The sequence below is a fragment of the Hyperolius riggenbachi genome, chromosome 9 (assembly GCF_040937935.1).
Source record: "Hyperolius riggenbachi isolate aHypRig1 chromosome 9, aHypRig1.pri, whole genome shotgun sequence".
Classification (NCBI taxonomy): domain Eukaryota; kingdom Metazoa; phylum Chordata; class Amphibia; order Anura; family Hyperoliidae; genus Hyperolius; species Hyperolius riggenbachi.
The window spans coordinates 278,174,989-278,200,346 of NC_090654.1; the positions used below are offsets into that span (position 1 = coordinate 278,174,989).

General features: G+C 45.1%; 1 protein-coding gene and 1 long non-coding RNA gene across 7 annotated transcripts in view; one reads left to right on the forward strand and one right to left on the reverse strand.

Annotated features, from left to right (window-relative positions):
- PTGDR (prostaglandin D2 receptor) overlaps window positions 1-25,358 on the forward strand; it is a 193,522-nt gene that overhangs the window by 98,171 nt on the left and 69,993 nt on the right. The gene's annotated exons all lie outside the window — the stretch shown is intronic.
- Window positions 18,601-22,185, reverse strand: LOC137532132 (uncharacterized). The gene is made up of 3 exons (XR_011023865.1): window positions 22,098-22,185; window positions 19,593-19,631; window positions 18,601-18,873 (listed from the first exon to the last, which is right to left on the reverse strand). It is a non-coding gene; the product is annotated as an uncharacterized lncRNA (long non-coding RNA).

The following is a 25,358-nucleotide window of genomic DNA, read 5'->3' on the forward strand; positions in this document are numbered from 1 at the left end:
CTTAAACAAAATTCTCCATTTTATAGGTAGCCAGTGGAGTGAGCACAGGGTTGGTGTTATGTGGCAATGGCGGGGTTGGCTCGTTAACAGCCTTGCGGCGGCATTCTGTACTAATTGCAGGCGGCGTAGGTCTTTCTTATGAAGGCCTGTGTAGAGAATATTGCAGTAGTCCAACCTTGATGTGATGAAGGCAAGAACTAGGGTTGGAAGATCCTCTGAAGGAATTAGGTGTTTAATCCTTGCAATATTCCTTAGGTGAAAGAAGGAATGTTTCACAACAGCTGAGATTTGATTCCTGAAGCTTAGTTTCCTATCAATCAGTACTCCCAGGCTGCGCACACAGTCTGAGTTGTTCAGGTCTGAGCTCCCTATCCTTAGCGGTGTTGGGTGAGACTGGGGCTGCTTTGCTGTCGAGCCCTGACCCCCAATAACAAGAACCTCAGTTTTGTCAGCATTAAGTTTTAGCCAGTTATTATTCATCCACTCCTGAAGCTCAGCTAAACATGCATTTATTTGTGGAGTAGGGTCTTTGACGCCAGGTTTGAATGACAAATAAAGCTGGATGTCATCAGCGTAGCAATGATATGTCAGGCCATGTTTTTTTGTATGATTTCTCCAAGTGGCAGCATGTATATGGTGAAAAGTAAAGGGGATAATATCACGCCCTGAGGTACACCATATTTTAGTGGTACATGGTTGGAGAGGAAAGGCCCCAAGGCTACCCTTTGTGTTCTGCCAGTCAGGAAGGAGTTGAACCACCGGAGAACAATGCCATCTATGCCACAGTACTCTTGTAGCCTGTTGAGTAAGATTTCATGATCAACTGTGTCAAAAAGCCGGCAGATCGTATTGAGGAGACTTTGTCTGAAAAGAAGTGGGCAAATTTCTCGCACAGTTCCTGTGAAGGTCTGATGCTGGATTTCCGGCAAGATGGATTGCAGAGATTGTCAACCGTGCGGAAAAGTTGGGCAGGTCTGTTGGCTGCATTTGCCATCTCGTGACTCGTGAGACAGGAATAAGGACTTCTTTTTGTTGATCAGCGTTTGATATTTTTCCAGGTGAGCAATTAAGGAAAGTTTGTCTTCAGGGGACTGATGTTTGCACCACTGTCGTTCCAGTCTGCTCCCTAAGATATGGCTATGGTAGGGATTAGACTGTGAGCGCCTCTGAGGACAGTCAGTGACAGGACTATGTACTCTGTAAAGTGCTGCAGAAGATGTCAGTGCTATATAAATACATAATAATAATAATATGGCAGGGCATTACATTATGACTATGGTAGGATTAGAGTGTGAGCTCCTCTGAGGACAGTCAGTGACATGACTATCTTCTATCTATAGCAACAGAAAAAGATTTAACCGTGTGGCACTTCTCATTTGTATTGGTGGTAAGCTGAGGTTCAATATCACACTTGGCAACACCCTGGGAACCTTCACCTGTACTGTGCCTGAGATAGCCTCTGGGCGTGTGCTCCGCTATAGGTATGTAGGAAGAAACAATTTGATCATGCAGCATGAAGAATGTTCAGAGGCGTGCACCTTCCGTCCAAGTATTTATTGTCAAAACATAGACAGCATGTATAACATACAAGGCTCTGCGACATTCAGTACTGTGTTCAATCATATATTCAAACAGGGTGGATCTTACGTATCCAAGTGGTGTAGGGTCCTAGGTGGGAGGTGGGTGGTGGGCACAGGTGTGGCTGGCGACGTCCGTTTCACGCCTCCCGACGCTTGGTCACGCGTACCACATGTGGTACGCGTGACCAAGTGTCGGGAGATGCGAACCACATGTGGTACGCGTGACCAAGCGTCGGGAGATGCGAAACGGCCGTCGCCAGCCACACCTGTGCCCACCACCCACCTCCCACCTAGGACCCTACACCACTTGGATACGTAAGATCCACCCTGTTTGAATATATGATTGTACACAGTACTGAATGTCGCAGAGCCTTGTATGTTATACATGCTGCCTATGTTTTGACAATAAATTCCTGGACGGAAGGTGCACGCCTCTGAACATTCTTCATGCTGCAGTGACATGACTATGTAATCTGTAAAGTGCTGCAGAGGATGTCAGTGCTATATAAGTACATAATAGTAATATGACTATGACTATGGTAGGATTAGAGTGTGAGCTCCTCTGAGGACAGTCAGTGACATGACTATGTAATCTGTAAAGTGCTGCAGAGGATGTCAGTGCTATATAAGTACATAATAGTAATATGACTATGACTATGGTAGGATTAGAGTGTGAGCTCCTCTGAGGACAGTCAGTGACATGACTATGTACTCTGTAATGTGCTGCAGAAGATGTCAGTGATATATAAATACATGATAAGAATAACTTGCTGGGTGCTGAAAATATATTTTTCTAGTGTAGGGCTTCCCTCGGTGCTCTGATGCCCTCCCTCGCTGAGCGCTGCTGCCCAGAAGTTTAGTGACACGGCATTGTCACTTCCATCCGATCGACTATGCAGTAGCCCCGTGAGCACGCCCGCACATGTGCTCTGCTCATGTACTTGTGGCTCCGTGCTACTGCGCATGCGCAGCTGTACTCATGGAGCTACTGCACGGCCAGGAGAGGAGCTCAGCCCCAATGTGGAGGGGGGTTGCACTGAGTAATGGGGGACACCGGAGAATGGGAAGAAGCCTCAAAAGAATCCTGAGGCTTCCCTCCCCTTAGGTAAATATCTTTTTTTTAACCCTAAATTCGGCTTGGGTACACTTTAACCACTTGAGGACCGCGGTGTTAAACCCCCCTAGTGTCTAGGCCATTTTTCGTTAATTGAGCCACTGCAGCTTTAAGCCCAATCTGCAGGGCCGCACAACACAGCACACAAGTGATTCCCCCCTCCCCCCTTTTTCCCCCACCAACAGAGATCTCTGTTGGTGGGGTCTGATCGCCCCTACATTGTTTATTTTGTTTATAAATTTTTATGTCATTTTTAATAAAATTTACTTTTTTTTTTACACTTTACCCTCCCTCCCTCCTCCTAGCCATCCAATGACACTGGGAGGGGGGGGGGGGGGGGGGACAACCGTTTCACTCGGCTGTCCCCAGTACAGTGCTGCTGTAGATCGCAGCGCTGTACAAAGTACCTCAGTGCTTCATTTGCTCTATATTTTTCATGTTTTGGATTTTGACATAATTTAAAAATAACCAGTGTGCTTCCCCCCCCTCGGAGACTGAAGGCGGGGCCGAGCTCCGCCCCCCAAGCAGGAGATGCGCGCGATCTCCTGCTAGCCCCATAGAAGGCTGTTCACGCCAATCGGCGTGGAGCGGTCCTGGGTCTGCCACACTGCTCACGCCAATTGGAGTGGAGCAGTCGGCAAGTAGGCCTAGAACCCACTAGAGGGATTTTTGAGCATTTAGGGAGCGCTTTAAATCGCTAGCTATTTCCCTTAAAGAGAACCCGAGGTGTGTTTAAAGAATGTTATCTGCATACAGGGGCTGGATCTGCCTATACAGCCCAGCCTCTGTTGCTATCCCAAACCCCACTAAGGTCCCCCTGCACTCTGCAATCCCTCATAAATCACAGCCATGCTGTGAGGCTGTGTTTACATCTGTAGTGTCAGTCTCAGCTGCTCCCCCGCCTCCTGCATAGCTCCGGTCCCTGCCCCCGTCCCTTCCCTCCAATCAGCAGGGAGGGAAGGGATGCAGGCGGGGACTGGAGTTCTGCAGGAGGCGGGGAGAGCAGCAGACTGACACTATAGAGATAAACACAGCCAGCTCTGACAAGCTGTTTGTCAGCAGCGTGGCTGTGATTTATGAGGGATTGCAGAGTGCAGGGGGACCTTAGGGGGGTTTGGGATAGCAACAGAGCCTGGGCTGTATAGGCAGATCCAGCCTCTGTATGCAGATAATATTCTTCAAACCCACCTCAGGTTCTCTTTAATGCTTTGCCAGCGTAAATAAATGTAACAAATTCCACAGTAGCGATTGCGATCAGCAAAATCGCAATCGCAGAACATGCAGCATTTTTGGAGCGTTTGCTCTTCAATGTAAAGTATTGAAGCGCTGGCAAATCGCTCATGAATCGCTACACATAGCGATTTGTGTGCGATTTTAAATGACTGCAAACTGTAAAATAAATGATTATAAATGGAAAGAACCAATCAGAATTAAAATCGCAAATCGCAAATCACTACACAATCGCTGGCAAAAAGCTTACACTTTTTAAAATTGCTACCAAAATCGCTGGAAAACACTCAAGAAATAATTTACAAAACGCTCATTAAAAACGCTAGCGATTGTGCTAGCGGTTTGTGATTTGTAGTGGGCTCCAGGCCTCAGTGAAAATTTTAGATGATGGGACCAGGTGAGTCAAAACAAAGATAGAGAATTAAAGGGAAGGTTCAGGGACTGTTTAAAAAAAATAAAAATCCGCATCCACTTACCTGGGGCTTCCTCCAGCCCGTGGCAGGCAGGAGGTGCCCTCGGCGCCGCTCCGCAGGCTGCCTGTGGTTTCCGGTGGCCGACCCGACCTGGCCAGGTCGGGCTCCTTCCGCGTCCAAAATGCGCCTCACGGCAGCGCGCTGATGTCATCGGACGTCCTCCGGGCTTTACTGCGCAGGCTCAGAACTACTGAGCCTGCGCAGTAAAGCCCGGAGGACGTCCGATGACATCAGCGCGCCGCCGTGAGGCGCATTTTGGAACGCGGAAGGAGCCCGACCTGGCCGCCGGCCTGGCCAGGTAGGGTCGGCCACCGGAGACCACCGGCAGCCTGCGGAGCGGCGCCGAGGGCACCTCCTGCCTGCCACGGGCTGGAGGAAGCCCCAGGTAAGTGGATGCGGATTTTTTTTTTTTTTTTTTAAAGTCCCTGAACCTTCCCTTTAAGTCGCTGAGTTGTTGTGTGGGTTTTGCCTCCTTATAGTTTCCTTCCATAGAACAACTCTTCAGTATTTAGTAAGTAAAAAAAAAAAAAGAGAAGCGAAAAAGTGTTCAAAGTAAGCTAGTGAGAGATGACTAAGCTATACAGATTTCATAGGAAATACATTGTATTGGCAACACCAGCCTGCATGGAGACAGGTGGTAAAGAGGTTGTGTATGTGTGTGTGGGGGGGGGGGAGCACACTGGTTATTTTTAAATTATGTTAAAATCCAAAACATGAAAAATATAGAGCAAATGAAGCACTGAGGCAATAAGTGATGCATGGTGCTGAAGACAGCTCTGTAAAGGCAATAGCAACCATCCAGCATTCAGCCTAATAAAACCTTTATAACATTTAAAGTACCCCTGAACTGCTGAACTGGGGACAAAGCAATGACTGAAGCCCAGGGTGGGGTAGACTACTTTTTTATAAGTGCCCTGGTGCTACTTGTTGACCTTGGTGCGCCCTTCCCTCATTCCAGATCCCCAGGGGTCTTCATATACTCCACTCACATATGAAAATCAGGAAGCTTCCTCTAGCGATGTCCCGTGCAGGGCGGGCCGAGGCAGAGGCGAGAGAGGCTCCAGCCTCAGGGCGCAGTGTTGGAGGGGACAGGGCCAAGGCAGAGGCGAGAGAGGCTCCAGCCTCAGGGGGCAGTGTTGGAGGGGGCAGGGCTGGGCCGAGGAAGAGGCGAGAGAGGCTCCAGCCTCAGGGCGCAGTGTAGGAGGGGATGCACAACTCACTCATCTATCATTCCCCTATTATGCAGAGCAGAGAGAAATAACGAAAGGGGATACATGGCAGTGACTGCAAGCCAGATAACTAGAGATTAAGGTGTTGGGGGGATTGGGGTTCTCAGCCTTGGGTGCTGGAGGACTTTGTCCCGGGTCTGGTCACATGACTCGGAACTGCACAGGCGCCGCAGGTTCCAAACTGCTTGCGTACAGATAAAAGAAGCATTCAAGACCTCTTCCTAACTGCGCTGGCGCAACTTGAAACTCGCACCTGCACACTTCAGAATAGCTCTGCAGTGCTCGGATAAACTTCTGGGAGGAGCAGAAGCTACGGGGGCGGGGAACGGGGGGGGGGGAGGGGGACCCGGGGGGGGCGGGGGACACACCCTGAGGACAACAAGCAGTGCCAGGACGATTCTACAAAGGTAATCTGCCTGCCAGAGGCTTCATTTAATAGATTTAACCCCGGTTCAGGCAAACTTTAAAGTGGACCTGAACCCTTGCACAGGACAGAAGGAAAACAGAGAAATGCACCCTGTATGTGTTTAGAGAGTTTATCCTGTCTAATTCCCCCTCATCTGTGACTAATCACTACTGTCTGCCTCAACAGAGCAGCTAATTTGTAAACACAGGATGTTAACAATATGTCTGCTTCCATGAAAGCGGGAAGTAGACACACTGCAGATTTATTGCAGGATTTGTATTAGTTGTAACAAAGAAATGTTTTTCTGTAAATGTTATCATGCTGTTACTTATCTTAGAGAGGAAGTTCTGGGTTCAGGTCAGCTAGTAAAGTACTGCAGGGCGGTAGGAAACTCTCACGCAGTGTGTTCATCACTTGTAACTGTCCGTAGTTTCCAAAAAAGGTGGAAAAAAATTGTATAGAGCATCTGTGGTAACGAGAGGTGAGATTTTCATTTCAAAATCACCATAACATTTCTACGCATACATTTACCCACACAGAGGAGCAACAATTCAAATTCTTTCACAATTACGCGGCAGGTGGTAGTTTCAAGACACCGTACTTTACTGTTACGGTATAAACGTGGGGGACAATAGTCTACATTTTTGACAAAGAATAGGAGGTAATTTGATGATAAAATAAATGTGTTCCTTCTGCACCACGTCCAAAGTAATTTTAATTAAAAAAATAAATAAATTTAAAAAAAAGCACAAAGTGAAATTAAAACGAGAAAAAAAAAAAAAAACAGGGAAATTCAAATGAGAAAAAAACACAAAGGGAAATTCAAATGAGAAAACAGCAATCTCGTCAGTTGAGCTCTACACACTCGAAAGCCTCTCCTAATAGCACAATGCCTCATGGGGAGGGATCATCACTGGCAGTTTTAACAAATTTTCGTTAAAGAGAACCCGAGGTGGGGATCGTAGAAAGAAATCTATACACAGAGGCTGGGTCTGGCTATAGTGCCCAGCCTCTGAATCCCCGCTAAGTCCCCCCTGCGCTCCGCTCTCCCCCATAAATTACAGCCGCGCTGGCGACACGCAGCGTGTCGCAGCGGGCTGTATTAACCTCACTAGTGTCACTCACGCCGCTCCCCCCGCCTCCTGCAGAGCGACGGTCCCCGCCCGCGACCCTTCCCTCCAATCAGCGGCGAGGGAAGGGACGTGGGCGGGGACCGGCGCTCTGCAGGAGGCGTGGGAGCGCCGGTCCCCGCCCATGTCCCTTCCCTCCAATCAGCGGCGAGGGAAGGGACGTGGGCGGGGACCGGTGCTCTGCAGGAGGCGTGGGAGCGCCGGTCCCCGTCCCACGTCCCTTCCCTCGCCGCTGATTGGAGGGAAGGGACGCGGGCGGGGACCGGCGCTCTGCAGGAGGCGGGGGGAGCGGCGTGAGTGACATTAGTAAGGTAAACCATCCCCGAGAGCGCGGCCGTAATTTGTGGGGGAGAGCGGAGCGCAGGGGGCACTTAGGGGGGATTCAACTAGCAACAGAGGCTGGGCACTATAGCCAGACCCAGCCTCTGTGTATAGATTTCTTTCTACGATCCCCACCTCGGGTTCTCTTTAAACTTCAGATTGTTCGGTGAAAATCTCGCAAATCAGTTTCAGGAAACTGTCGTATTCTGTTAGACAAAGCGATCATAATTAGAAGCGAAATAATTTTAAATCGAAGTGAAACAAATGATGAATCACTTCTTCCAATGGAATCTAAGGGCTTAAATTGATAAGATTGTGCTGATGTTGCAACTTCATTTACAATCATTTAATTTCCTCTTACAATCATTTCACTTTTCGATGCATGGTTGTCTACATGGAAAATCGTCATTCTCGCCGAATGCGACTACATTGGCTGCTCATCTCGTGAGAAGCTTGCTAAGCGATTGGGTCCGATTTGCTGCGAGAACCAACTTGATAAGCTCTCTTGCTCATCCCTACTGATGGGCAGATATGGATTAAGATGTAATGGGGGCCCTATAGGCAAGGTAGTTCCCACTTGTGGTCCTTTTGGTAAGCTTAAAGAGACACTGAAGCGAAAAAAAAAAATATGATATAATGAATTGATTGTGTACTATGAATAATTTCTAGAAGATTAGCAGCAAAGAAAATATTCTCATACTTTTATTTTCAGGTATATAGTGTTTTTTCTAACATTGCATCATTCTATAATATGTGCAGATTACACAACACTCAGCATTCAAAATGATTCTTTCAGAGCAGTCTGTGAAGTAATGACCTCTCCTCTGGCAGAGAAAAAGTAAACAGTTCACTTATGGCCCATACTCACGGGCAACTTCTAGGGCCTGTCGCCAGCACACGTGAGCGTGTGGGCGACAGGCCGGCGACAGCTCCTCGCCAGGTCCCTCCGCGTACACACGCGGAAGAGGGACCAGCGGCGCGACGGAAGCTGTCGCCGACGTTCCTCCTCCCCTCACCGGAACCTCCGTTTACTTCAATGGAGGTTGCTGTCGCTAGTCCACGTACTCACGCGGACTAGCGACAGTTGCGGCGGAGTTGCGGCGGCGACTGTCACCAGGCGATTGACCGCGCCAATCGCCCGGCGACATCAGCGACGAGCGACGGTTCGGGGTGCGCGCCCGTGCAACGCCGCATACTCACGGGCGACCTGTCGCTGCAACACGCGCGCGCCGCGTGTTGCGCCGACATTTGTAGCCCGTGAGTATGGGCCATTACAGTTGAGATAATAAAAGTCAGATAACAGCCCTCTCCACGACTAACTTAGTCGGAGAGCTTAATGGCTTGTTTGCATAGAGATAACAACTGGAGTTTCTCAACTCTTCCTGTACTGGAAACAATTAGACTGATGCATCTGATCTTAATGTTTTATTTCTTAGCTGTACTACACATACAAATCATAATATCATAATTTTTTCGCTTCACTGTCTCTTTAAGTGAAGAGAGGTCAAAGAAAGCTAGTGAGTGAGCCCCTCGACACCCACTGGGCCCCAAGCACCTGCCTAGGATGCCTGGTGGATGATCCTGCTCTGCTGATGGGTGTCAAAGTTTGCTTATTACTCCAGGGCATATCTGCATCTACATTTTTCTCCCGAGTTTTCTCCTAGGAGAACATTTTTAAATGTCACTTTAAAATAACTTTTCATCACTCTGCAACTGAAAAAAGTACAGAAAAGTAGGTAGGTGATATTTTCAAAGTCGTTAAGAAAATGTATTTTAAAGAGAAACTCCGACCAAGAATTGAACTTTATCCCAATCAGTAGCTGATACCCCTTTTTACATGAGAAATCTATTCCTTTTCACAAACAGACCATCGGGGGGCGCTGTATGACTGATATTGTGGTGAAACCCCTCCCACAAGTAACTCTGAGACCGTGGTACTCCTGGCAGTTTTCTGTCTGTGAATCTTGTTGCATTGTGGGAAATAGCTTTTTAGAGCTGTTTCCAACTGCCAAAAAAGCAAGCAGCAGCTACATCTCCTGCCAGCAGTAAAAATTTCACCATTTGATAAATGTCAAAAATCACTGTGAATCAGGGAGAGGAAAGATTTTACAATGGGCAAACAGTGACTAAATCATTTATACATACTTTTTGTAAAAATGAAGCACTTTTTTATTACCATATATACTCGACCTCGTATATAAGTCGACTCCAATATTCAACCCTCTTAAGCTGGAAAGTTTTCTTGACTCAAGTATAAGTCTACCCAGCAAAGTTAGTGGCTGCACTTGGGGACCAGGAGTGGTTAATGACTGCACTGCATACAATATTGCAGCCATTTACGCAGCCGAGTATTTTCCCTGCCCCTTTCCTTGTTAATTGATGTGACCAGGACTTTCACACCTGTGTTTTCTTGGCATTTCCTTTCCTCAAAGTATCACTTTTCAAATTGCTGCTAATCGGAATGTCACTATTAGTACACACATTACTCAGTGTTCCCAGTGTTGCCTGTGACTCATGTATAAGTCAACCCCTGTACTTTTATGAAGGAAATTGGACCTAAATTTCTAGACTTATACTCGAGTATATACAGTACATTACTTTCACTAGAGTTCCTCTTTAAGCCCCCAGCAAGCAAGACAATTCTCAAAATTGTCAAAGTAATTTTAATAGTGCTTTCCCACCTACTTTTTGGTACTTTTCAACTGTAGAGCGCTGAACAGTTATTTGAAACAGAGGATGAAAATGTATCTCGTAGGAGAAAAGTCAGTTGTTATGGGTGTGAAGATCATGATGGTCACACTTGTTTTATGACCCTTGTGAGATGGGCCCTAAAGCCGTGAAGAGCAGGGCCGGGCCAAGGCAGAGGCAAGAGAGGCTCAAGCCTCAGGGCGCAGTGTAGGAGGGGGCGCACAACTCACTCAGCTATCATTCCCCCCCTATTGTGTTTGAAGCAGAGAGAAATAAGAAAAGGGGATACATGGCAGTGACTGCAAGCCAGATAACTAGACATTAAGGTGTTGGGGGGGTTGAGGGCCCTGGGGAGCCTCTTAGTCTAATAGCAATCAGTGTGTGACGGCTGGGGTGGGAGGGATAGAGGGGCGCACTTTGGTGTCTCAGCCTTGGGTGCTGGAGGACCTTCTCCCGGCTCTGGTGAAGAGCACCAAGGGGAAGCAAGGAAAGGGGTGGGAACATTTGGGGGGGGGAGGAGGAACATCAAAGTTTTGCTGCGGGGGCCCCATGAATTTTAGTTACACCACCAGATTCTGGGTAAATTCTGTGCATAGATTTCACAGGACAGATGACATCACTCTCCCAGAATGCTTCAGGGAGGCAGGTGGTGACACCTGCCAAGGCAAACTCCAGTGAATGAAGCCCTACAGAACGCTTCCCTCGTTGAAGACCTCTTTAGCTGTTTTTGGCAGAAGGATATTGTTAGTATAGTGTATTATTAGTATAGCGTAGTATTATGTCTACACAAGGACATGGGGTGTAGGCAGTAGGCCTGACTGAGCTGCTTTTGTTCCAGTTGTAGCCCGATGGTCTGACAATGCACTAATGAACGTGGTTACCGTTCTGCCAAACATGTTACAATAGTTGCTGTGAGTGAAGCATCAACAGATTTCACCCCACTTGGCTATTCCTGTCACATTCATCATAAAACTTGCCTCACTGGAATGTGTGTTTGAGAACCATTGGAAAGGAAATAGACGTTTTGCCTATAGCGGTTAGAACACAGCGTTTTTTTGGCACCGCACATTGGCCACAGGAATAGGCTGGGTATCTAATTAAAAATGTTATGGATAGGAAGGTCTTAAAGTACAAGCATCATGAAAATGTGTTAAAGTGAACCTGAACTGAGTAAAATTATTTAAAATGAACACATGATGTAGATGCAAATGAATATGTCATACTTACCTCGCCGTCAGTTCCTCTCAGAAGCTCACCATTTTCTTCATGCGACAATTTCTTCCAGTTCTGACAAGATTTTGTCAGAACTGAAATATGTCAGTTGCTGTCAGTTATATATCAGTTGTCAGTTATAACTGTTTCCATATGGTTCAAGTGGGCGATATTACCATTTAACAGTTTGCTGACCAGGAAACTGTAATGAGGTAATGGCCATTTTAAAAATGGAGGACGGAGAATTCCATTGATCACAGTGGACAAACAGGACATGATAGAAGAGAAAGAAATAGATGAGTAGACTACATGGGAGGTAAGTATGACGTGTGTATGTTTATTTTGACATTTAATTTTCAATTCAGGTTTTTTTTACTACACTATCCAAATAAGGTCTAAGCATGTGCATGGAAATATCTTACAAAAACTCACTCCTACTGCACAAGATTAGGCTCATAAAGCTAAGCTAGGGATGCCAATGGAGATAGATTGTCTGGACATCAGATTGGAGGATCCCTGGACACCAGATTGGTGGATCCCTAGACACCAAAATCAGAAGATTCCTGGACATCACATGGGGGCAGTGGCGTAGCTAAGGAGCTGTGGGCCCCGATGCAAGTTTTACAATGGGGCCCCCCAAGCACTCTATACATAACAATTGATACGGCGGACCAAAACCTGCCAATGGCAACTACAGTGTCAGAGGTGCAAGTAGGGGATGGGAAATAGCTTGTTAATGATTACCACTGTTCAAAGTATCTATAGAAGTGATTATTATGAGCACAGGACCAATAGAGAGCTAATACTGTAATTGAGGGTGGGCCCTTCGGGGCCCCTCTGCCCCAAGGGCCCCGATGCGGTCGCTACCTCTGCACCCCCTATTGCTACGCCCCTGCATGGGGGGATCCCTGGATACCAGATCAAAGGTTCCCTAAACACCAGATTAGTGGATCCCTAAACATTAGATTGGAGGATTCCTGGACAGCAGATAAGAGGACAACCTGGAAGAGTTAAAAGCAACTCAGTCTACAATGCAAAAATCTATTAACCCTTCGCACTCTCGCATGCAAATGTTCACACAAATGCATTCACAGATTGACTCATCCAGGCACAACTGTTATCCCTACAGCTAAGTTAAAAGCCGGGGTCTTAGTTCACAGAAGAATGCATTCTTATGCTTAGTCACCTATACTGCGCAGAAGTACCCAGGTAAACATAGGTGTCCTAACCCTGGCCCTGTAACATGCATAGTGCAGACATTCATTGCATCAAACCTATTTAGGAATTAGGAGCACACATTCTGACATCCTCTCCTGGGACAGATAGTGCATCTTACCAATCGCACAAGGGAGCTAACGTTGTGTCCATGTGCACCATGCACATACACCAGCATAAGCTGAGTGCATGCTGACAAACCCATACAGGGGAAGGAGGGAGTGCACTGAATTAAAACCCTAGCCACAGGGGTCAGTAACAAGAAAAAAAACACATATATCCAGGCACATCGCCTCTAGTTAGGACATTAAATAAGTTTGCATGTCTGCACTATGCATGTTACAGGGCCAGAGTTAGGACACCTATGTTTAGCTGGGTACTTCTGCGCAGTATAGGTGACTAAGCATAAGAATGCTTTCTTCTGTGAACTAAGACCCCGGCTTTTAACTTAGCTGTAGGGATAACAGTTGTGCCTGGATGAGTAAATCCATGAATGCATTTGTGTGAACATTTGCATGCGAGAGTGCGAAGGGTTAATAGATTTTTGCTGTTTTCTGGCCACACCCCCTTCAGTACCTCCCTTTCCTTAATAACTTATTTAATGTCCTAACTAGAGGCGATGTGCCTGGATATATGTGGTTTTTTTCAGTCTACAATGCATCTAAATTCAAAATCGCTGACGGCAAAGTTTTGCGATTTTGAGAGTGACATTTTTGCCCCCCTCCCGGCGCTTACCTGCGCGCTATGATTTTGTGTAAAGCGCTTTTCAAAGCTCTTTTGCGGAGCGATTTCTTTTTTCACTTCCTGACGCAAGTCAGGAAGTGAACTCTTTGACCCGGAAAAGAATAAAGACAATGTATTTATTCTTAAAAGCATGAACGCAGTCGCCGCACAAAGCGATTTTGTGAGCGTTTTGCGTTTTCCTATACCTTCCATTGTAGCAAAATTGCACCAAAAATGGTACAGGAGGCGTTTTGCTGAGCGGATCAGAAACGAACCGCTCAGATGTGAACTCTCTCATAGGGAATCATTGCACGGGCGCTTTTAGGGCGATTTTGAAAATCGCTATTGCTTAAAAAAAAACGCAAAATGCCCCCTCGTGTGAACAAGCCCTCAGAGAAGCAAGGAAAAAAAATGACCACTTTTCATTCTGAGGAACACAAGAGACAAACCAGGTGCTTTTAGCAACATACAATGTTTATTGAAGGAACAAAAATTAACTTAAAAACTTAAAGAGACACTGAAGCGAAAAAAAAATTATGATATTATGATTTGCATGTGTAGTACAGCTAAGAAATAAAACATTAAGATCAGATACATCAGTCTAATTGTTTCCAGTACAGGAAGAGTTGAGAAACTCCAGTTGTTATCTTTATGCAAACAAGCCATTAAGCTCTCCGACTAAGTTAGTCGTGGAGAGGGCTGTTATCTGACTTTTATTATCTCAACTGTAAGTGAACTGTTTACTTTTTCTCTGCTAGAGGAGATGTCATTACTTCACAGACTGCTCTGAAAGACTCATTTTGAATGCTGAGTGTTGTGTAATCTGCACATATTATAGAATAATGCAATGTTAGAAAAAACACTATATACCTGAAAATAAAAGTATGAGAATATTTTCTTTGCTGCTAATCTTCTAGAAATTATTCATAGTACACAACCAATTCATTATATCATATATTTTTTTTCGCTTCAGTGTCTCTTTAACTTAAACTTAGAAAGCAAGACGTTTTAAATCAGGATGATACCATTTATTGGCTAACTAAAAAGAATAAGAATAAGCAATTAGCCAATTAATGGTATCATCCTGATTTAAAACTTTTTGCTTTTACTGATGGCTAACATGGTGCAATACCCTACTGCTACTCTTAAACTTAGAGAGACAGACGGATTTAGAACCCATTTTCTGTTTCCCTCTCTGATGCCGTTTTCTACCCATTCACATTCTTCTGTTTGTTTCGTCCCCCTTGCCTGGAAAATGACATTCTTCCATGGCTTATTCCTAAAATGTAATGTCACATACCGTATATTCGCGAGTATAAGCCGACCTGAGTATAAGCCGACCCCATAACTTTTACCATAAAAAAAAACCCAGGAAAAAATGATTGACCCACGTATAAGCCGGGGGTATGAAATACAGCATGTATAAATACTCTCCTGTGTACTCCCAGTTATTGCAGCAACACAGCTGGTACAGTCTTATTTGAGTGTTATAGCAATTAAGCAGTGGGACATGTCAGTTCAGCCCCCTGCAGGCAAATTACAGGTGAGAATAAGGTGGAATGAAGTGACTAAGCTCATGCCAGGCTGGATTACAGTGTACATCTGCTGATCCTGAAAGGCTGATTTTGATTTGATTGCCCCCTCTGCCATATACTTGCAAGATTATGATGCTGGCTGGCAGAATTTCTCTGACCCTACCACACAAATGTGATACACTGACACAAGCTGGAGTGAAGCAGCAGTGGACATAAGACAGAACAGAGAGTTCTATTGTGGTGGCACAGTGTCATCAGCAGTCACATCAGTCAAACCTTCTCCTAAAGACCCGGCAGCAGAAGCAGCGGTTTCTATGGAGACAAGCCTAACATGTCAACTGCTAGCAGCAGGTCTTCTACCCTGGTCCAGTACGGAGATGAGGCTGTAGAGCTGGTGCTTCTCATCATAGGTGGGAACGTGGAGACCCGCACTGTCCAAAGCAGTGTGTTTTGCTGACAGGCACATCCACCCACCCCCTCCCTCCCTCCCTGCCAAAGCGGTATACACCAGGTATTTGGCATGTTTTGGTAGCCTGCGCACCTTCCTCCCCGCGTCAGACCGGATCTATCTAATAAATGTATTTCGGCTCCCTCCCGGCATCTGTAGCAGCAATGCACCGCGTGTCACTTGTCCTCACTTCCAGCTTCTTGCCTGTAACCGTCTCTATGAAACAAAAAAGAAGGGAGCGATAGGGGCTATATACCCCAATATATATGGCAACAAGATAAATCACCTGATTGGTAAAGAACTAACACTATACTAAAGAAAAGTACCAACACAGGTAATGGTAATCAAGCAAAAATTGAACCCACACATATATGGTACAAATGAATGTATACAACTTTATTAGACAATCCAATTAAAAACAGATAAAAATGAATATAAAATCTCCCGATTAAAACCAAAAATAATTGGTATTCCAGCTCGACACAAGTAATTATACAAAAAATAAAAATCCAATATACAATAGAAAAGCATACACGGAAAGACACTACTCATAAGTGCATGTAAGTGCTGAGTGCAAAAAAGTGCATCATATAGGGGGATACACTGAAAATCAGATATCCATCGACTCACAATTCATGTCTATAAACATCACAAAAGACTAATAAGTAAGTACATGTGTCCCATAAAGTGCCTAGTGCTAATCAATACATAAACCAAAAACACAAACAAATATGTGCAGTGAAGGTCCCCTGCGTGCGGCAGCGTGCATACCCAGCCCCAGATAAGAGAACTGGGGGTGCGCATGCACATCGCCCCACACACAGAACCCGTGGACGTCACAAAACCGTCTGAAAAAACCTGAAGGAGGAAAAAGATCAAGTGTATCCAGTGTAACAGAGTGCCCTTACCGGAGCTGTGTGGGCTGGAAGCCGGGAGAGGAAACACGCCTGACGCGGTCGCAGCTGATCTGCTGCTTCAGAAGAGTACCTGAAATATATATCTGGAATATACCAACCCGGGGTGGGGGTGGAAGCGTTATAGAGATTAATCCTGCATAATAATCCTGAAAATATATGGCCGGGCTCTCTGGGAAAGGGGGGGTTTGCACTGCTCTGCATATGGCCTAGGCACTCGTGGAGGATTATCACTTAGTTGAGACTCGAGTATAAGCCGAGACCCCCACTTTTGGGGCACTTTTTTGGTCCCAAAATCTCGGCTTATACTCGAGTATATATGGTAAATATTATGAAGTTCCCCAGATAGTCCCGATTGGTTCTTCTGACATCTTCATGCAACACGATTAAATTCCTGACTATCGCAGACGCAGGTCATAAGAATTTTCGACTCTTTTGTTCCGGGTCAGTATAGAATTGTCAATTTACCCATTTAGGGTACCAATGTTTATTTTAATTTTCCTACGGAATTTAGTCTGAAGATTTTTCAAAAATGTAAGACTGGAGATATGACCTGGCCTGGCTTCAAAGAAGGATAAATACCTGAATAAAATAGTCTTGCGTGCTGTTAAAGGCTTGAAGACGAGGTCTTACAAAATTTTGCAGAAAGGCATTTAATGTTATAACGATGCTAAAAGATTCACTTTACAGCTGTTAATCGTCCCAAATGTTATGACAAACAATATATTGTATGTTTTCCAAAGAAAGCTGAGGACAAAACTTACCTATATCTCTCAGAAAAAAAAAACCTGTAACTTTCATCCCTTTAGCAACGATCAGAGACCAGAAGATACTTACTTGTCTCCAGCATGTTGGAAGATAGGCCTTTGACTTTTGTCATTTTTTTCAGTCCTAACACTAATCTCATGAGCATTATTATTATTATTTATTTATTTATATAGCGCCAACATATTCTGCAGTGCTTTACAAAACACAGTTAGACACAACTCCGGAACATAGGTACAACCAAAAAATATAAAGTAGAGTCTCAAGCAACACAAATATTGCAACAAAAACAGTAAACATTAGGAACTTATAATCTTCTTTAGAACACTCTCCCTCAACTTCTCTGTCATGCTCCAAGCAAAAAACTCAACGTTTTTCAGAAAGCAACCCCCCCCCCCCCCCTCTCTCGCAAAATCAGATGGATGTGGGGAATGCATCCTATGTTATTGATAGGATGCGATTACCGTACACTGTCAATCAGAACGTGAACCCAACGTCTGGGAAATCGATCCTAGCTAAGCTGATTGGCAACTCACCTCTCCAAAAGACAATGGGAATCCTGCTTCAACATTAAAATTGATCATTGGTTCATGCTGAACCAATGAGAATCCTCTATGTTGCTAGGTGGGACTTCTGTTGATCTATAACAATTCAACAGGAAACCCCATGCTTCTGCCAGAATAGTTAGATATTTACCAAGGTTGGGGGAAAGCCTCTGGATGGTCTGCCTCTACCCCACCGCTGCTGTCCAGGAGTTTCTTCTTGTTTGAAGGCATACTCCCGTCCATGTAGATGTGCATGTCCATGTCCACTGCACGTGTTTGAGTATGATCCTTGCATGCCTAGTAGCACAAAGCTGCTTGTGGGCAGAGAAAAAAGCCATGTACGAGTGGTATGGCCACGCTTGCCCATGGACGAATGTGCGACCACAAGAGAATATCTGACAAGGCATTGCCCGATATGCTTGGAGGGTCCCAATGTTGGACCGGTGTGCTCGATGAGGATGGCGGAATCCTCTATACCAGGAGTGTCAAACTCAAATACAAAGTGGGCCAAAAGTTCCCTGGTGACTAATGGTCAACCCTCCCCTCTACCATTCTATGGGGTCTAGTGGTTACCCTACAACCCATATATTAGTTCCCCATTGTCTAGTGGTCCCTCGTCACACCCCTAAACAGTTCTCTGATTTCTAGTGACACCACCCCCCCCCCCCCCCCTCCTCTATACAGTTCTCTGATCTCTAGTGCTTTCTTCCTCCTTTCACCCCCTGTATAGCCACCCTGATTGCCTAGAATTGGCCAAACATATTGCAAAAAGGGGAAAAAACACTTGAGGCCAAAATTGATTGCTCTGTGGGCCAGATTTGGCCTATGGGCCAGAATTTGACATGCATGATCTATACCGTCCAGAGGCTTTTCTCTACTGAGACGTATTGAACTTTTACTTTTTGCCATACTTCAGGTTGACTTTAGAAGCTTTTCTCAGGTGGACAGTTACCATAGTTTGTAAAACTCACAGCCAGTAAAAAAAATGCAAGATTATTCGTATTATTCCCCTCTACCTGATGGCTACTCAACGATCTTTCTGATTTCCTTGCAAGTTGTCATCTTCCAGTCATCCCAGCTACATGGTCAAACCAATTATTCGTTACTGTAGAACTCCAGATTTTCCTTCAATGGCACTATGATGGGAACAAACACACTGATTTCACAGAAGAAATAAATATTAAGGCAATAGCACAGACTGCTTAGAACTCGATATTCCCACAGCTTTCTCTAATCATTTTTGTAGCGTTTGCATCCAGCTGTTATGTAGAAGCTGTTTATGATCAGTTTTGGGCATAGACACAAGAAACCCAGAACCCAAAATATTTCTGAACTGACGTTGAATCTGCAAAAAAATTAGAAAGACCACATAAAGTATCCACTTACTTTGGTAAAGCTTATACAAATAAAGAAATAGATAACAATCCAATTATTTACCCTAGCAACTCTGGAAAGCAGAAAAATCAGGGAACTGGAGCAGAATTAATTGGAATGGGTGTTTCGATAAGCTCACAATAATGTTTGTTTTTTCAGTTTTTTCCAAGAATACTAAATATTTATCAAGATATAGATGACATTCCCACTTATTCCAAATAAATTAAAGAATATATATGTGTTTATTTAATCATTATGCAGAAAGTATGAAGATATTACAAATAGACACATGAAAGGAACTTTCCTAAAATCAAATAAATCACATCTTTTGATCGCTATTGAACAGGGCTAAAAATGAAAATGAATAGAAAGATCGTACTAGCAATAATCCCAGAACCCGAAATATTTCTGATCTGGTGCTTCGTCTGCAAAAATTAGAGAGACCTAAAAATTGCCTAGGAATGACAACAATCTAATTATTTATCCCAGCAACACTGGAGAGCAGAAAAATCAGGGAACTGGGGCAGAAATAAATGTAATGGCTGTTCCGATAAGTCTAGTAACAGTAGTCGTTGGCAAACAAGTTCTTCCCAGAATACAAAGTGGGAAGGGGGGGGGGGAAGTTAAGAGGCTCAAAGGACAAAATAAAGCACTTTAAAATGATTAAAAATGAAGCGCGAGGTTGCTTACCTTAAAGTGAATTTCTACCTTTGTTAAAAATAGAAAATTCTGTAGAATAATAAAAAATGTATTAAAAAAAATACAAAAATAAATGATGATGGGGCATCACAAAGGGCAATATAGCATTGTTAAATATTTAAAATTGACTGTAAGCTAAGATGGCACATCTCTGTAATCCTGGAATCTGTACCCCCTCTCTAAGTCTCTAGCTGCATAGCACATGTGCCATGGTTTCTCTTTTTCTACACCTGCAGTAACTGAGTGACTTGTTTCTAATGCACCTAAAAAGTAAAGTAGCTGAAAACGTGTGCCATTTTTCCTGGCAGTGCACAGAACTAAATTGAAGTGATGTTTTCTTTTTTTAAAGCTCTATTATTCCGCGTTCTACAATTATCCCAGCAAAAGCTATCCCTTTGAATAATCTCTTTGTATTTAAAATGTTTTAACAAGCTATATTACACATCTATAATTGCGATCACGGTGGTGTTTCGCTGATCTTAATTCTACATGTTATATTGTGAAAACTACCTTGTATAGTTTTCAGCTGCGAAACAGGAAATTTGGCCACCCGAGGTACCTTAAAAGATAGCGGGCGTCAGGGCCACCCACTATAGAAACTGCGGCAACAAGTAGCAGATGCAAGGCTGTTTTATCGGGTGGCTCCAGGAAATTTGGGCACCACCATAGATGCTAATGCAAATATCGGCTATTGGTTGCCGAAAGCAAAAATTTGGGTGACAGATAAGTATCATTTTGATAATTAGAATCAGTGATGCTCAAATCCGAACTTTGGGTGAATCCAGATGGTTCTATCCGGATTTCACCCAGATACCTGTGCGGGGTGGGCGGGGGGGTCAAGCTTATATGTCTGACGTCTTCTTCGGTCCGTCCTTTGGCGCCTCCCACAATGCGGTCCAAGTTGCAGTCACGTGATTACAAACACTTCCTCCTTCCAGGTTCAAGGAGGAAGTGTTTGTAGTCACGTGACGCGCGTGGAGCGCATCGTGGGAGGCGCCAAGGGACGGACGAAGAAGACGTCAGATAGGTAAGATTGACCCCCCACCGCCCAGGTTTACTGGGTGATATCCGGAAAGCAACTATCCGGATTCACCCAAAGTTCGGATTTGAGCATCACTAATTAGAATGTTATAGTTTTAGATTTTTTTTTTTGTATTTAACATTTTTTTTTCTTTTTTATGCACTTGGTTTTAGGGTTAGGCGTCAGGAAGTGGGGTTTTAGAGTTAGACATCAAGAAGGGGGGTTTAGGGTTAGTCCTTAGGAAGAAGGGTGTTAGGGTTAGGCATCAGGAAGGGGAGTTTTAGGGTGAGGCATCAGGAAGGGGGGGTTAGGGTTAGGCATCAGGAAGGGGGGAGTAGGGTTAGGCATCAGGAAGGGGGGAGTAGGGTTAGGCATCAGGAAGGGGGGAGTAGGGTTAGGCATCAGTAAGGAGGGTTTAGGGTTAGGCATCAGGAAGGGGGGGTTTAGGATTAGGCATCAGGAAGGGGGGAGTAGGGTTAGGCATCAGGAAGGGGGGAGTAGGGTTAGGCATCAGGAAGGGGGGAGTAGGGTCAGACATCAGGAAGGGGGGTTTTAGGGTTAGGCGTCAAGAAGGGGGTTTTAGGGTTAGGTGTCAGGAAGAGAGGTTTAGGGTTAGGCATCAGGAAGGGGGGTTTTAGAGTTAGGCATCAGCAAGGGTGGTTTTAGGGTTAGGCATCAGGAAGGGGTGGTTTAGGGTTAGGCATCAGGAAGGGGGGTTTAGGGTTAGGCATCAGGAAGGAGTGGTTTAGGGTTAGGCATCAGGAAGAGGGGGGGTTAGGGTTAGGCATCAGGAAGGGGGGTTTAGGGTTAGGCATCAGGAAGGGGGGTTTTAGGGTTAGGCATCAGGAAGGGGTGGTTTAGGGTTAGGCATCAGGAAGGGGGGTTTAGGGTTAGGCATCAGGAAGGAGTGGTTTAGGGTTAGGCATCAGGAAGGGGGGTTTAGGGTTAGGCATCAGGAAGGGGGGTTTAGGGTTAGGCATCAGGAAGGGGGGTTTAGGGTTAGGCATCAGGAAGGGGGGTTTAGGGTTAGGCATCAGGAAGGGGGGTTTAGGGTTAGGCATCAGGAAGGGGTGGTTTAGGGTTAGGCATCAGGAAGAGGGGGGGTTAGGGTTAGGCATCAGGAAGAGAGTTGTAGGGTTAGGCATCAGGAAGAGGTGGTTTAGGGTTAGGCATCAGGAAGGGGTGGTTTAGGGTTAGGCATCAGGAAGAGGGGGGGTTAGGGTTAGGCATCAGGAAGAGGGGGGGTTAGGGTTAGGCATCAGGAAGGGAGTTGTAGGGTTAGGCATCAGGAAGGGGTGGTTTAGGGTTAGGCATCAGGAAGAGGTGGTTTAGGGTTAGGCATCAGGAAGTGCTCATTTTGCATCTACGCTTTCAGCTGCATCTGAAATGGTAAGAGAGCCATTCCTCTCATCTGTGCATACACAGAGCCAGCATCCCTGTGGAATGAATGTGTCATTGCAGTAAATCCAGCAAACCTGTAGAGGTGAAAAGGGATGCAATCATTTTAACTTCCTGCTTTGTGCCGACAGATGAGCCAATGAGACAAACAGAGGGAGAGAGGAGAATTATGGGTATCCTTAGCACTAAAGTATACTGTTGCCATGGCTTTCAGGAAGTCTACTTAAAAGTCAAGACAGCTGCTGACTGCACTAGTGAGGATTGTAATCAGATAACTACGATTATGCAAAATTTTGCATACATGTTCACAGTTACACCTATATGTAATTACAATTTGTAAATTCACTTGATTTCTTATAATTATTCATAATTTTGCGTAATTTATGTGTAATTTTGTGCTGAATTTAGCTGTGAATAGCAAAGTCTCCAAACAGGCTATTACCAAAACGGCTACATATGTTGTGGAGAATAGTGGGCAAAATAAATTCAAAAAGACCTTGTAATTTTTGTGAAAATCAATTTTAAAAATGCAAAAAAAAAACAAAAAAAAAGTTTTTTAAACTCAGAAAAATGACAGTTTAAAAACCCCCTTTTCCTTTGCATTTTTAAAAGTGTTTTTCACAAAAACTACAAGGTCTAGTTGAAAATTTTTCTTTGCCTTGCACCCATGTATGTTTTACGTATATGTATGTATTCTCCTTAACATATGTAGCATATTAACATTTGAAAATAATAAATATATCAATTTAAAGGATATGAATAAAGCTTAGAGTCAATTAAAGGGGCACTACAGTGAAAGCTGTAATAATAAAATATGTGCAAACATATACAAATAAGAAGTACATTTTTCCCAGAGTAAATTAAGTCATAAATTACTTTTCTCCTACGTTGCTGTCACTTACAGTAGGTAGTAGAAATCTGACAGAAGTGACAGGTTTTGGACTAGTCCATCTCTTTATAGGGGATTCTCAGGGATATTTATTTTCAAAAGCACTTAGTGAATGGCAGTTGCTCTGTCCAACTGCCAAAAAACTGTGTAGGGAGCAGGGAAGCCCGCGAGCATCTTTGTATCTTTTAGGAAATATCTTTATAAAGAATAAAAGCCTTGCTGAGAATCCCCTATGAAGAGATAGACTAGTCCAAAACCTGTCACTTATGTCAGATTTCTACTACTTACTGTAAGTGACAGCCAGAGCCGGGACAAGGTCCTTCAGCACCCAAGGCTGAGACACCAAAGTGCGCCCCTCCATCCCTCCCACCCCAGCCGTCACACACTGATTGCTATTAGACTAAGAGGGCCACAGGGCCCACAACCTCCCCAACACTTTAATATCTAGTTATCTGGCTTGCAGTCACTGTCATGTATCCCCTTTTCTTATTTATTTCTGCTTCAAACACAATTAGGAATGACAGCTGAATGAATTGTGCGCCCCCTCCTACACTGCGCCCTGAGGCTGGAGCCTCTCCAGCCTATGCTTCGGCCCGGCCCTGATGACAGCAACATAGGAGAAAAGTAATTTATGGCTCATTTTACTCTGGAAAAAACGTACTTCTTTGTCTATATTTGCACATATTTTAAATTTTACAATTTTTCGCCGCAGTGCCCCTTTAAATACATTTTCAGTATATAAAATGCATATATTATTTACACAGATCTGTACATCCGTCTTGAAAGAGGGAGACATGAGAAAGAAAGAGGGACAGATGGACAGTGTTCCCAAAGAGGGACTTTCCCTCCATAAGAGGGACAGTTGGGAGCTATGCTGCACTTATATAGTGATGACACATGTTATAATGCGGAGTAACCCTTTAAATATGTAACACAGAGATGGAGAAAGGATGAGTCGGAACTTGTCCAGATCACCGAGCAGAGTGCAGTTTCTTTACTGGAAGTCTTGCTGGTTGCTAGGACATTTAGATTCGTTCCTCTAGTTAATGATAAAACTGTGCACTTTTTTTGGACCGGCCAGCTGTTGCTTTAGTTGGACTGACGGGAAATAAAGTTATCCACTCAGCAATATTTTTAATGGTCCACAAAAGCATGATAGACTAATGAAAAATGCAATTGCGCTGTGATCACTGCAGTGTGAGTCATGCCATAGGATTACTTATGCAGCAGCGCTTTGCTAATCATTGGTGAATCAGAGATCAGCAAAGCGTGAATCGCGGGCAAAAGGTGCCTGAGTGTGCTAAAAACGCACAGTGTAGAAAACACATGATTTTCTGCACTGCCTAGTGTGCTCCCAGCCTAAAAGTGGGTATCCTGAATAATTGACTGCATTCTACTATATGTCACTACAGGGCCTCTTTAAAGTGGACCTTAACTCTTGCACAGGACTGAAGAACACTAACCGCCGGTAACGAGAACGCCTGTGGGAGTGCGCGTAGCAGCTCTCGTGGAGTGTGCGATCGCGCCAAGGTACCTATATTTACGCCCCTGGAGCTAAGATGAAGTTTCAAGGGGCCTAGTTATACTGTACCCGGCGCGATAACTGATTAAATTGGACCTGAATTCTTGCACAGGACAGAAAGAAAACAGAGAAATGCATCCTGTATGTTAGAGTGTAGAGCCTGTCTAATTCCCCCTCATCTGAGGAAGTTTTGAGTTCAGATCCACTTTAATGCTTCTCTCTATGCTTAAAGAGAACCCGAGGTGGCATTGTATTACGTTAGAGGGGCACAGAGGCTGGTTGGTCACACTAAGACCAGCCTCTGTTGCCCCATCGTGTGTCTCAAAGACCCCCCTGCGCGCCGCTATACTCCCCACAGTGCTGGCGACACGCAGCGTGTCGCCAGCACAATGTTTACTCTAGCGCTGTCTGTCAGCGCCGCTCCACCGCCTCCTCCGCATCGCCACTACCCGCCCTCGTCCCTTCCCTCCCGCTGATTGGAGGGAAGGGACGAGGGCGGGTAGCGGCGATGCGAAGGAGGCGGGGGAGCGGCGCTGACAGACAGCGCTAGAGTAAACATTGTGCTGGCGACGCGCTGCGTGTCGCCAGCACTGCGGGGAGTATAGCGGCAAGCAGGGGGGTCTTTGAGACACACGATGGGGCAACAGAGGCTGGTGTTAGTGTGACCAACCAGCCTCTGTGCCCCACTAACGTAATACAATGCCACCTCGGGTTCTCTTTAAGGACCAGCCTATTTTCCTGATATCGGTGCTGTGTGGGTTCTCCAGCCCGCAGCACCCATCAGGATTTAGCCAGGGCGATCAGACTTCCCCCCCTTTTTTCCCCACTAGGGGGATGTCCTGCTATGGGGGTCTGATCACCGGCAGCTTGTTGTGCTTTGCGGGGGGGGGGCTCTTCAAAGCCCCCCTCCGCAGCGTTTCTGCGCTC